The 13,640-nt window shown below is 35.0% G+C and overlaps 1 protein-coding gene across 6 annotated transcripts in view; it reads left to right on the top strand.

Annotated features, from left to right (window-relative positions):
* Positions 1 to 13,640, top strand: part of Dlgap1 (DLG associated protein 1) — a 912,507-nt gene that overhangs the window by 248,107 nt on the left and 650,760 nt on the right. The window lies entirely within an intron of this gene.

The following is a 13,640-nucleotide window of genomic DNA, read 5'->3' as shown; positions in this document are numbered from 1 at the left end:
TGAGGAATGGAGCCAGCCTTCTCTAGACTAAGACGGAAGAAACCATGAGCCCTCAAATAAACTCTTCTCCTCTACAGTTGTGCTGGCCAGGTAGTTAAGGCACAGAAGTGTAAAAGCTGACTAAAACAGTGAGGTTGCATTTTTAAACTTTCATTATCGAGGATGAAATCTGTACTTGCTTTCTTCTCTTAAAAAATTAGAAAAGTATTCCTAAATACTCCTCTCTTGACATAATATGTTGGTTTTATCTCTTACTTTTTAATGTATTTTTATTTTTCTACTGTAAATGATAGAAAAATGAAATCTTTCTAGTTAAATTTTATTCAAAATCTAAATAGAGAAATCAAGCAGAAGAGGTTCTTAATACAAAATTGTGAAGATCATTATAAAGTGACCCTAATCATTTGTCTAAGACCTTCATATTTTCCAAATTTCTTATCTCTGCAGTATTTGGAGGTAAATTTGTTCTGTTAGATGAACAGTAACTTCACCTAGAAAAATTATGACCAAACACTTGCCTTATACATGGAAATTTAGAGCCAGAATTAAGAGCCCTAATTTCAACATATACTAAAGTTAACGAATTAGAATCAACTACTGGGGCTGCAGTTATGTCTCAGTGGTAGAGCGCTTGACTAGCACAAGTGAGGCACTGGGTTTGAACCTCAGCCCCAGACAAAAACTAAACAAACAGCCTGTAATACCAGAGACTTGGTAGGCTGAGGATCGCAAGTTCAAAGCCAGCCTCAGCAACTTAGCAAGGACCTATGCAACTTACTGAGCCCCCGTCTCTAAGTAAAACATAAAAAGGGCTGGGGATGTGACTCAGTGGTAAAGTGCAGCTGAGTTAAATTCCCAGTACCAAAAAGAAAATAAATAAATAAACAAATAAAAATAAAGTTATGAATTTTTTTTTAAAAAGAATCAACTACTATATAAGAAATAAGAAATAAAAGTGTGGTCCTTCATATCACCTTAATTATTTAATATTCCTTTAAACTTCTGGCCAGCAAAATAAGAAAAAGACAGAGGTAGAGATGTAAATATTAGAATAATTCCATATGACATTCTTTTTAATTGATGTTATTGTCTATTTTAAAGAGCAAAAAGAATCAATTGGGAAAAAAGTATAATTTAAAAAATATTGGTAACTTGGCAAGGTAAAATATAGACAACAGTCAATTGTAAGTTTGTGAACATGCTTTTAGAAAATAAAACAGAAAATGTTTCATTTATAGTGGCAAAATTATATAAAGTACCTGGTAATGATTTTAATAAGAATTACATCTGAATAAACTGAAAAATCATGAAACAGAGTTGCCTGTATTTTAGGTTTTTCAATTCTCCATGATTTGACAGTTTTATCACAATCCTGATCAAAATCTTCAAAACCATCTTTTTTAATAACATAACTACACATGATTTATCAGAAATATTGAGGAGGAAATATAAATATATAAAAATAAGAAAGGAGGTCACAAGCAAAAGTGAGCATTATAAGATATTTGCACAATGATAATCATTAGAATTATAAGCAAGGACAGATTTATTAGCCCCCAAACTGACTCTGATGTATCTAGAAATTAAACATATTACTAAAAGCATCACAAATTTCTGAGGAAGAGAAAAATTATTCAGTACATGATATCAGAATAATTTCTAGCAAAAATACCTAGAATTATATCAACTTCAACCCTCGATTCATATACTGTAGTAAAATAAATCCTTAAGAATTAAAAAAAGTTTCTTTTATTGAATAGATTATGAAGAAATTACCAACTTTCTTAATGGTAGAGGGGAAAAATGCAAGCTTTCAAAAAAATACATGGAAAAGTAGATATATTTAATATAAAAACTTGTCAACTTCTGGATATTAAAAACCAACATATAAAAGGCATTTAGCAGAATTCTGCATAATATATTTATTATATGAAATAAAATAATTGAGAAAACTAAAATAATGGAATATATAAATGATGTGAACAGGGGAATTCTGATCATCAAACAAACATATGGAAGTTATTCAACCTTGTAATTAAAAGAAATACAATTTAGGAATCATTTTTCATATATTAGAAAAGGCCAAAAATAAAAGTGAAGCTAATTATCATACCTAAAGTTTAGAACAAATGGATTCTACACTATTATAATTAGTATCTGAATAACTAGAGTACATGTTCTACAAAAGCCATGAAAAATGTGTCTTCATTAATATCATGTCATATTTATTAAAATCTACCTGAAGTTATATTTCAAAGTACACAAATCTTATGGCTTTCTAATTAGCATATATCAGAAACACTAGAAAAAGTCATGTATAGAATATAGTTTGTACTTAAGATATTATTCCCCAGCCATTAGAGATGTCGGTTAACAAATGCTGGATGCTACTCAGAAAATACTTGTAATTCAGATGTAGCTAAATAGACACAAGATACAAAATTGTACACACATATGTTAACAGTGTAAAATATGTTTATGAAGAAAGTCTAGAAGGCAAAATCCATTATATTATTAGTTGTGTATTTGTCTGATTATACATCTTTGAAAAGGAAAAATTTATTGAAGTGTAGGATCCTTCGAAAATGAGTTATTTGTTGGATGTGGTGGTGCCCAACTACCATTCCAGCGACTCGGGAGGCGAAGGTAGGAGGATTGAAAGTTTGAGGCAACTTAAGGAGGCCCTGTCTCAGAATCAAAAAATAAAAAGGGCTGGGGATGTACCTCACTGGTAAATATCCTCTGGTTTCAATCCTGAGTACCAAAAAAATAAAAATAAACAGGAAAAGGAAAAATAAAATAAAATGAATTATCTCACATATAGTCTTTACTGGCTTAATCACCTGTAAAGCTCTTGAAGAAGTTTTCAACCATAACTTTACATCCTCTTATAATACAGAGGATGCCAATGCTTTTAGAAGAAACTACCTCTGATGATTAACAAAACAACCTTCCTTCCTCCCTCGCTCTCCCATGGTCCTAAAGATAATCCATTAAAACAGTTTTCCAAAAATGACTTACTTTTTATAGGCAAATCAGAAGCCAGAGATTCTCCAGGTAAATATGGTGGTCATTTTAAGGCAGTAGTTTAACAGCAGAACAGACTTAGCAGTTCACACAACCTGGATACACTAACACTGATTACATGCTCCCATAGGCATGGCCAAGATTTTTCACAATTATCTTAATTTACCAAATCTGACTCCAGTTATAAAATATGTTTTGTGTACCACTGAGTCAAAACACAAAAATGTATGTAATTGAAGATATGTTATTGATTGTAAGAAGCATCCTTCCTTCACAGTGTTAAAACGTTTCTAAACGCATATTAAAATTAATGAAAACATTGATATTAACACGTTGCAATTACTTCTCCTTTACACTACTCAGAAGATGTCTCAATGCAAACAGGAGGAGCCAAAGATGCTTACCAGAGGATGATCAGGAGATCCATCCTCCTCAGGGGCAGAAGGTCTGGAAAAAGCACTATACCAGGATACCACACCTCTGATGATTCTCCACTATTCTCCAATTTCAATTTACAACAGTTTCTACTATTGTCCATTACCAATGAAAAATAGGGTAAGCAAGGAAGAAGGCCCCTCACCTAGTGTACCACAGGAGCTGTCTCAGGCTGCACCTCCCCTTGGGATGATGAGCTCTTGAGGGAGCCCAGCCTTTTGCTGACCATCCATCAATGCTTCTCCCTTGAATCTCAGGAGGTCATAGTTTTCTCTCACTACTCCAACGCAGGTATCCAAGAATGGCATTGTTCTAAGGATGGTACTGACTCTATCTTAATTACTTCAAAACGTATCCTTGAAAATCTGGCACCTAACACATTATTTGATGAACACCTGTAAGAAGTTTGGGAAGAAAGGTGTAATTAATTAGAGCTTGAGGCCAAATGACATCAATCTGTCCTTACTCTTCTTAAAGTTCCGGCAAATTAGATCATCTGAAAGATGTCATTTAAAAAACTGCAAAACTTGAAATCTTCTACTATAATGTAAGAATGTCAGAGAGTAGCAATTGGTTGACATTCCTGGTCAATTCTTTCATCCTGTTAAATTTGATGGATTTAATTTTTGAAGTTACAGAGCTTTTATTGTATTATCAATGACCATCCCAATCTATTTTTAAAGGATTAGAAAGAGTAGAACCTGTCTGATGTCTTATTCAAAGTGCATTATTCAGAAATGTTCTCTGACAACATTGCTAATTTTTAGTGGATATACTGTGGCACTTAAATAAAAGAGAATAAATGCACATGGTGTGGCATTCAAGAGAACAGAGCTCATTGCTTTCATTGATAAGACCATTATTTGAAATCATTTTGAGTTCTGGCTTCTTCCCCAGGTAGTGGATATTCCTCAAACAGACCATGGGCCTCTGTAGAAATCTAAGAATGGGTTTTAACTTCTCTCCAAAGTTTTCCATGTATTTCATCGTCATGGTTTCGATATGGTGTCCCCCAAAAGCTCACATGTGAGACAATGCAAGAAGGTTTGGAGGAGAGATGGTTGGGTTATATCCTTAACCTAACTAGTGAATTAATTCCTACTGGGATTAAGTGGTAACTGGAGGCAGATGGAGTGTGGCTGGAGGAAGTGGTTGATTGGGGGACTGGCTATAGGGTGTATATTTTGTATCTGGAGAGTGGTATCTCTCTCTTTCTCACTGCTTGCTGATCAACATGTAAGCTGCTTCCCTCTACCATACACTTCTGCCATGATGTCCTGCCTTACCTCCAGCCCAGAGGTGGGGAGCTGGCTGGCTGTGGATTGAGAACTCTGAAACCATAAGCATCCAGATAAACTCTACAGTTGTTCTGGTTGGGTCTTTTAGTCACAGCAGTGAAAAAGCTGATTAAAACATGCATCAACCAGACTGGTGTTATGGCTAAGTGGTAGAGCACTCACCTAGCAAGTGTGAGGCGTTAGGTTCAATCCTCAGCACCACATAAAAATAAATAAAAGGTACTATGTCCAACTACAACTAAAACATAAATATTAAAAAAATAAACATGCATCAACCAAAAGGGCACTGCAAAGAAGTGCTGGCTCCCAATCTTCTCATTTAATAATTTCTCCCTATATGATCTCTAATATCCAAGCATTTCAACTCACCCCTGAATGAAAATGATTTCCAGTTCTCATATCCTGACCTCTCTTAGAAATTCCAGTCCTGGGTATTCATGCTTGAACTTTGCATGGCTAAAGTGGAACCCATCTTTCCCCCTCCTTATCTATTTCTACTCTGTCATATATCTCATTTAAAACATTCCCATCTTCTTGGCAATCCAGAGTAGAAACATTTGAAATTTTTAAAAGTTGCCCTCTCCCTTTGAGCCCACATTTAATGAATTGTCATATCCTACTGGCCTAATTATACTCTGCCACTTCCCACTGCCACCAGCATTATCTTCCTCAATTGCAGATTTGGTCATCCCTCCCAGACACAGCCAGAGACTCACGCCTGCACGCCTTGTCTGCCATTCTCAAATGCCTATATTTTGAAATCCACCTATTTCTGCAAAACTTCTGCCCTGTGCATCCTCTGGAGGCATCTTCTGTTGCCCAACTTAACAACAGTGCTGCCTTTGCCACTACAGTTTTGAAATGTCCTGTCTCTGCCTTTTTTCATGTTTGGATAGTTCTGTCCCTTTGGAAAAGCTGTCCATAAGGGTTGTTTCTTCTTTTTCTAGTTTTCTCTTAATATCCATTTTTATGCCTCTCTTCTTTTTGAGAAAGATGAGAATTCATACCCTATTTGAATCAAATGTATGATATGTCAAGATCATTGTATTATCTTGAGCAACTAATAAAAAAAAGGTTTTAAACTGTCTCACAAAATGTATTGTATGTTCTAGTGTACAAATGACTTAAAATAGGAGCAAAGTAGGACATGAAATAAACATTCACACACAACACAAAACCAGAAAGAAGCTTTATCGGAATATTTTTCAATGGCAGTTAATTCGAAGAGCTTGATAAGACATCTTTGCCATTGGGATTATCCCCACCTTCCTGCTATGAGATCCCTCTGACTTTTAATTGCTCCTTTATCAGATCTCAACAATGCATTTTCCTGTGTACACAGTTTTGTGTCTTTCTGTTCAAATAGTGAATTACCAGAAGTGGAGAGTGTGTCACTTTCATATTTGTGTTGCTGACATGCTGGGTAGGTGCTGCTTGGGTAGTAAACATTCAGTGTTTTCATTAATGAATAATGCATGAGTATGATGTGAAACTGAAAATAAAGTCCATGTGGTAATCAATATTCTTTTTTTTTAATTTTCTGGTAGTTGTAGATGGACAGAATGCCTTTAGTTTGTTTATTTTTAGGTGGTGCTAAAGATCAAACCCAGTGCCTTACCACACGCTAGGCAAGTGCTCTGCCACTGAGCTACAGCCCTAGCCCAGCAATTAGTATTCTTGTTTTCATTCTTTAAGTTTGGAGCTGAGAGCTTTTGTTTTATTCTCTAAAGGTGAAATTCATGGAAGCATTGCCAATAATCAGGTGCAGTCAATTTCCATTCTTATATTCTCATACCTACCATCTCACCATGGCCCTTTCTTAGTTTGCAGACATTTATACATTAGTGTGAGTCTTTATTGTCTTCCTTCATGTAATGTTCATGAGAACTGCCTGGCCCTGTTCACAATGATAATCCAGTGCCTGGCTAGATGGTGTTCAGATGATTGTCAACTATTAAATGGAACACTGGAGAAATGGGCAGTGGTCCCACATGGATTTTGTTCACTCATTCATCTTTTCTATGCTGATACTAGCACCTGGATGAGCAGGAAGTCTATCCTCCCCAGGGGCAGAAGGTCTGGGCAGGAATATAGGTCTTCCATGTTGCCTCCCCATGTGGCTGGCACAGTGTCCACAGTCACAAGAATCAACTCACCCCTGACAATCACAATGTCAGATGTGAGCAGTGTGGATTTTCAGTGTGCAGATTCGCTTATTCCTAAGTTTTATCTTCATGTCTGGAAAACTTCCTCATCTTTGAATGTGTCAACTACCATAGATAATAGGGTCTTTTTTACAAGAGCAGTCTTCAATGAGAAGCACTGTCACCTGGGGCTGGGGATGTGGCTTTAAGGCAGAGTATTGCCAACATGGCTAAGACCCTGGGTTCCATCCCCAGCACTGCAAAAATGAAAAACAAACATCATATGATATTCTGATGACAGTTTTTAAAAGTTTTAATAGGCATGCCCAAATTTCCCCTTCTTCATCATTTTTAGAATAAAGACATGGGAGAATTAGGTAGTGAAGGATGCAATACGTCTGAAGCTAACTCTACTGTGCCTATGTGTAAGTTAAAGAGCTTTTAAAGATGCATAATGTTTCCTCAAATAGCTTATTATTTTTTAAAAAAATGGCTTGTTTTCTTACAGAGTTATTTTTCATAATGTAAAAAGAATTTTTACAGTCTTTCATATACGACGTCTCATGAATCATGGAGAGAAACCACTTAATTCAGGTGTCTTCAAGCGTAGATAGAATTTTCTAGAGTTATAGATGATGATAGAACTCTCTAGTGTTATTAACTATCTGCCTGAATCTTTGGAATGGCAATCATTAATGGCAGTTTCAAATACTTTGGCATTTCTTTTTCTGCAAAAGATCCGTGTGTTAAAAACTCTCTGACAGGAGGAATAGGTTTTGAGTTCTACTGTCCAGCGTGAGACTGGAGTTAATGATAATGTATTGTATTTCGAAGTAAATAAGAGGAAATTTAACATGTCCTTCCACAAAAATGATAGTGGGAGGATTGATATGTAAATTAGCCCGATGTAACCACTTTTGTCTATCAAAATAACACGTCACATTGTACCCCTTGTGTGTATACAACTATGATTTTTCAACAAAAATAACGTTAATAAAAAAGTAAAATATCCCTATAAAGTCTATTAAATAATTTTTAAAATTTACATTTAACTTTCAATTTTGTTAAATACAACTACTGACATGATTTAAATAACTAGAGTTTTTCATTGCTAAATTTGGCTCAACGTGATTTATGTATCAAGAAAATATTAGGTATAACACTAGACTATGCTTTAAAAACAAACACTCATATAGCTATATAGAGATACACACAGGCATCATTAATAAGAAGTCTTTATTGGTGTTAGTTCTGAACAATTTCATGGTTGGTTTGTCCTTGAATTTGCTAATCCAATTTGATAAGTTTTTTTAATCTGCAGCCAAGCTAGTGATTTAATAGTTGAAGAATATATGTCTTAATCCCTTTATCTCAGCATTTTTCACCAACTCAGAGATGTTTCAAATTTGCAGCTTCAATTTCAATTTTTGAAAAAGAGGGGCTGAGGAATGTGGAGGAAAAAAAAGAAAGAAACACAGAAGATTAATTCCTTCTGCATTTATATATTTCTGTTAAATTTCCAGATTTTCATATAAGTGTTTATATCTAAGTATCTAAATCATTTAATTTTTTTTAATTGATGGAGGTGTTAATGAGTTTAGTGGGACTTTCAAAATAGTCTCAGAACAGAAAGGCATAATGCCAATGTGAAAGAGAACATGTAAGGTGTTGGCTTTTAGCTTTGTTTCTTTTGACCTTCCATCCCAAGTTCTTTTATTATTTTATACATTTAACAATATTCAATAAAGATTAACAATCTTTCATCCTAACATAAAATCCTACAAGATATAGTTGTGTCTATAATCAATAATTTTAAATTAAAAAAAAAAACATAAAACTGTTTCATTTTCATCTTATAGATTCTAGGATGGAAATTGGTATTTGACTGTTTTTCCCTCAAAGCTATTGTTTCTGGGTAGATTCATAGTTGTGTAATATTGGCTCAACTTTAATGCTACTACAAATCTTATCTTAAGGCTTTATGTTTGCTTGGGACTGGTTGCAAAGGTGCCATGAATTATTAACTATACTTGGCTAATGATTTTAGTTTTTACCAGCATTAAATAATGTGTGTATAATAATCTGGAAAACATATTAAAAAGGAGATCCAATATGAGTTCTAGCCAGGGCTAGCCATGTCCCACTCCTGAAATCCTGGCCAGTTTTACATCCAGCTCAGCCATGTCTCTGCAATAAGTTCCAGAAAAGCCCTATTATCATAGCATGGAATGTGGAGTCAGTTGAGTCCTTAACAAGTGTCACTGGGACATACAAATAGACTTGATAGCACTGACTTCCAGTTGCCATCAGTGGTTGAACACCCATCAAGGGAGATATGAGAATCTTCTGTATTACATAGTTCTACATTCATCCTTCAAGGGATTAAATGCATTAAGGTCTCTTTTCTTGCAATCTGGATAACCAGTGTCTTTCTTCAATGAGAAGTTGATTCCTATCTTTGCCTCTCTTTTCACATCAATAACTTCTGAAAACATTTTATATAAATCATGCCCCAAATTCCTCCCAAGCTATAAAGCCCATAATTTGGCATCTTTCTGCAGCTTCAACCTCATTTCTGGTTGGCAACAGCCACATGGCCTTATTTGGTTTCATTACTCTACATTAGGGGACACTCACTCTTTGCTTTAGTCTGGAATTTTCCTCTTCCACATCTTCACATCATTGTCTGCTCTTTCGTTTCAGCTCAAGAGAAACACAATGTTGTTATATAATCATAGAAATAGGAAAGATCCAAATCTGTTACAGTTGTCTCTCTCTCTCCACTGTAAGTATATTCCAGGCATAGCTTCTGCTTTTAAAAATTAAATTATGTTTATCTCAGTATCACTTTTAGGAGCTGGAAGTGTGGGGGTTAAAACAAGTTGTAGTAGTTATCAAGTGATATGATTAAGGTATTCCCATTCTTGCTTTGAAAGGTGCACTCTGCACAAATCATAATTGTTATTTCTTAAGGAGCACTGTGTAAGTTAGATTTTCATCACCATCACCAAAATAGCTGACAAGAATAATTTAAGAGGAGGAAGAGTGTATCTGGGACTCATGCTTTCAGAGGTTGTATCCATGGTTGGCTGACTTCTCTGCTCTGGGCCCAAGGTGAGGCAGAACCTCATGGCAGAAGGGTATGGTAGAGAAAAGCTGCTCAACTCCTGAAAGCCAGGAAGTAGGGAGAGAGAGGGCAAGGAGCCAGCCATAAGATGTTGTCCAGAACCATGCCCCACTGACCTTCTTCCTTTAGCCACACCCCTTGCCTACAGTTACTACCTGGTACCAAAAATGTGGTGTGCATACAGAATGGAATTTTATTCATCCATAAAGGAGAATGAAATTATGTCATTTGCAGAAAAATGGATGGATTTTAAGACCATTATGTTAAGTGAAATAAGCCAAATCTCCCAAAGTCAAGTGTCATATATTTTTCTCCCCTATGTGGATGTTAGAAAGGAAAAGGGGAAAGAAATATAAGAGGGATCTCATGAGAATTCAAGGAATATCAGTGGGGTTGTGGGAAGAGACTAGGAGGGAGGGAAAGAGAAAATACTAGGGAATAATATTGACCAAATTATATTGTTATATTATGTGCATGTACCAATATGTCAGAACAAATCCCACCATTATGTGTTATTATAACGTACCAATAAAAAATATGGAAAAAATAGTGATTTACATTTCATTCCTTAAAATTAGGAATGCAACAACAGCAACAGCAACAAAACCTGAGCTATTTAAAGGCTATAGTTGACCCCTCTAATAAATTATTAATCTATCAGATGGATAATCCACTGTTAAGAATAGAGCTTTTATGCTATAACCACTTTACCACTGAAATTACTAAGCAACTACTGTTCTTTCTTTTACTCAATTAACTGGCTCATCTGGCACTTTGGAACAGAATAAAAATTCAAATCAGGTTTTGGGTTTTTTTTTTAATTATTTTTCTGAGGGTAATGGGAGAGGATTTATGAGAAATAGATCTTCCTTTCTCACCCTTAGGAAATTTTATAAATAAGAACTTTTCAATGCTCAGGGGGAGAAATGATGTCTTAAACCAAATGAATTACTGAGCCTTCTTTCCTCACGTAGTCAGTTATATTATCATAGTTGATTACTTTCTCCCTTACTTTCTGTCATCTCTTTACCTTGACCTTGCTTCTGACTTGTCTTGGTGGTGATATAATCAATCAAGGAACCCAAGTCAGGTTTGATAGACACTTCTTCTGTATGCCCACAAAGTTCACTTTCCCTTAACAGGGCAAACAGTGCTTGGGTAATTATACAGATTACTCTGTCATTGCAGTGGGACAGGTACTCGGAAGGAAACAGCATCCTGAGATTGTCTGGGGTGTCCTCATCGGCTAAGTAGAGGTTCAGAATATGTGTCACTAAGAAGCTACATGGAAGCTGAGTTCTGAAGGGCACAATTAGCCACTGAGGAGGGGAGGAAAGAGTGAACTGTGCACTCAGAATCTTTGAGGATATTAAGCATGTGACATGATCAGACTGTGCTTTAGCAAGATCGCTATGGTGACTCTTTAAAGAATGGATTAGAAAGGAGGAAAAATGGAATCAGAGAACAGTTAAGAGGCTATTAAAGCTGCCCATGAAAGAGACAGTGGTACCTTAGGTGAGGTAAGAGGATTGGAGATGGGATGAGCAGATATTTTTTGAGATATAATTAAATCTTATGAAAGTACTACATGAGAACTTCAGAATTCTAATTAATAGTACATCTGTGGTTTTCATCATTTTGTATTCAGGTTTTGGAAAATGTACATGATGAGGACTTCTTTTGTGATGAAGTATTAAGTTGAAAGAACATTTAAAAATGTACTTGGATTATCACATTTTATGGAGTAATCACAAAATTCATGAGGCAATCATGAAAAGTGTAGAAATAAAATAAATGGAAAACTGAAGGAAAATGTGATCCTGTCTGTTATTACAGCAAACATATTTTGATGTGCCACATGTAGCAAAAAATCATTTAAAGGAAAAAAATCTATTTCAGATACACATCCATGAAGAAGAAAAAAAATAAAGTTTGTAACTTTTGGTGAGGAGGTTTATATGAAGTAGAGTCTTTCTAGATACTTCCTCATTCTAAATCAAGGGATTAATGCAAAGTCTTTTAAGCCATTAGTTTCTTATTATATATATATATATATATGAAATATATATATGTATATATATGAAATATATATATATATATATATATATACACTTTGAAATGTTTCAGATGACAATAACATTTTCAAATAAACTTTATTTACTCAGGGAATATTGTTTGTGGAAAACAATTAAAACTTTTTTTAAAGAGTAAAAAATTACCTTAATTAGGACTTAACGTGGAGAGCAAATTGACCTCCGTTTCTTCATGTTCCAAATTTGCACAAAGGTTTCATGAAAATTTATGATTAAGAATGCAATAATGGTTACTTTTAAAAATACTTTGTTTTTAGAGCACTTTTATATTTATAAGAAAGCTATATGAAAAGTAGAGTCCCTTTTGGCCTCACTCCTTCTTCATACTTTATCTAATTAGTATCTTGCATTAATGTGGTGCATTTGTTACAATTGATGAACCAATATTGATTCACTACTATTAGAAATTTTTCATAGAGTTCATTCTGTGTTGTCTAGTATAGGTTTTGACAAATGGATAATATTGGGGATCTATCCTTATAATATCTTACAGAAAAGTGTCACTGGCCTAAAATCCCCCCATGCTTCAACTATTCATCCCTCTCCATTACCCACTGGATCCCTGTCACCTGTCAATCAGTGTACTCTTTAGAGTTATCCCTTTTCCAGAATGTCATATAGTTAGAATCATAAAGTATATCTCTTTTTAAGACTGCCTTCTTTCATTTAGCAATATTTATTTAAAATCCCTCTATTTCTTTTTCATATATTTATTTTTGTAGCTTGATAGCTTATTCCTTTACAATCCATTGTCTAGATGTATCACAGTCTATTAATCCAGTCACCTGTTCGAGGATCTTGGTTACTTTCCGTGTGGCAATCATGAATAAAGCTGCTAAAAATAACATTCATGTGCAGACTTTTTATGTGCACATAAGTTGTCAACTCATTGGATAAATAGCTAGGAATACGATTCTGGATCATGTGATAAGCCTATGTGACCCTTTGTAAATAACGGCTAATGTGTTTGCTGAAGTTGCTATACAATTTTGCATTCCAACCAGCAGTGCACAAGAGTTGCTGCTGCTTTAGGGTCAATGATGATGATGATGATGATGATGTCCTTCCCCTCCTCCTTCTCTTCCTCCCACTTCCAGTCCGTTGGTCCAGAATCATGTTTTGAAAAGTCTCTCCTTTCTTCAATGAATTACCTTTGCTCATTTATCAACGATAAATTGACTGCATTTGTGTGGGTTCTCCATTCCTTTCAATTGATCTGTTGTCTATTGTTTCACAAATGCTGCAGTACCTTGATCATTGTAGTTTTACAGTAAGCCTGAAGTCAGGTAATGTCAGTCCTCTCACTCGGTCTTCCTTAGTGTTGTGTTGATCATTCAGGTTCTTTTCACCTTTCCACATAACCTTTGGAATCAATTTGTTGAAATCCACAGAATAATTTTCTGGGAGTTGGGGGTTACATGGAAAAAATAAAAATAAAATAAAATCCAGTCATTGAGGACAGATAGGCCCTAGTTGCAAAGTGTTCATCGAATGGAAATGACTTTCATAAAAATTG

Source organism: Marmota monax, unplaced genomic scaffold (assembly GCF_021218885.2).
Source record: "Marmota monax isolate L192 unplaced genomic scaffold, Marmota_monax_Labrador192_F-V1.1 WCK01_AAM20220418_F8-fsc00103, whole genome shotgun sequence".
NCBI classification, from domain to species: domain Eukaryota; kingdom Metazoa; phylum Chordata; class Mammalia; order Rodentia; family Sciuridae; genus Marmota; species Marmota monax.
The sequence above is the reverse complement of the archived record's forward strand: the minus strand, read 5'-3'. Positions and strand labels throughout refer to the sequence as shown.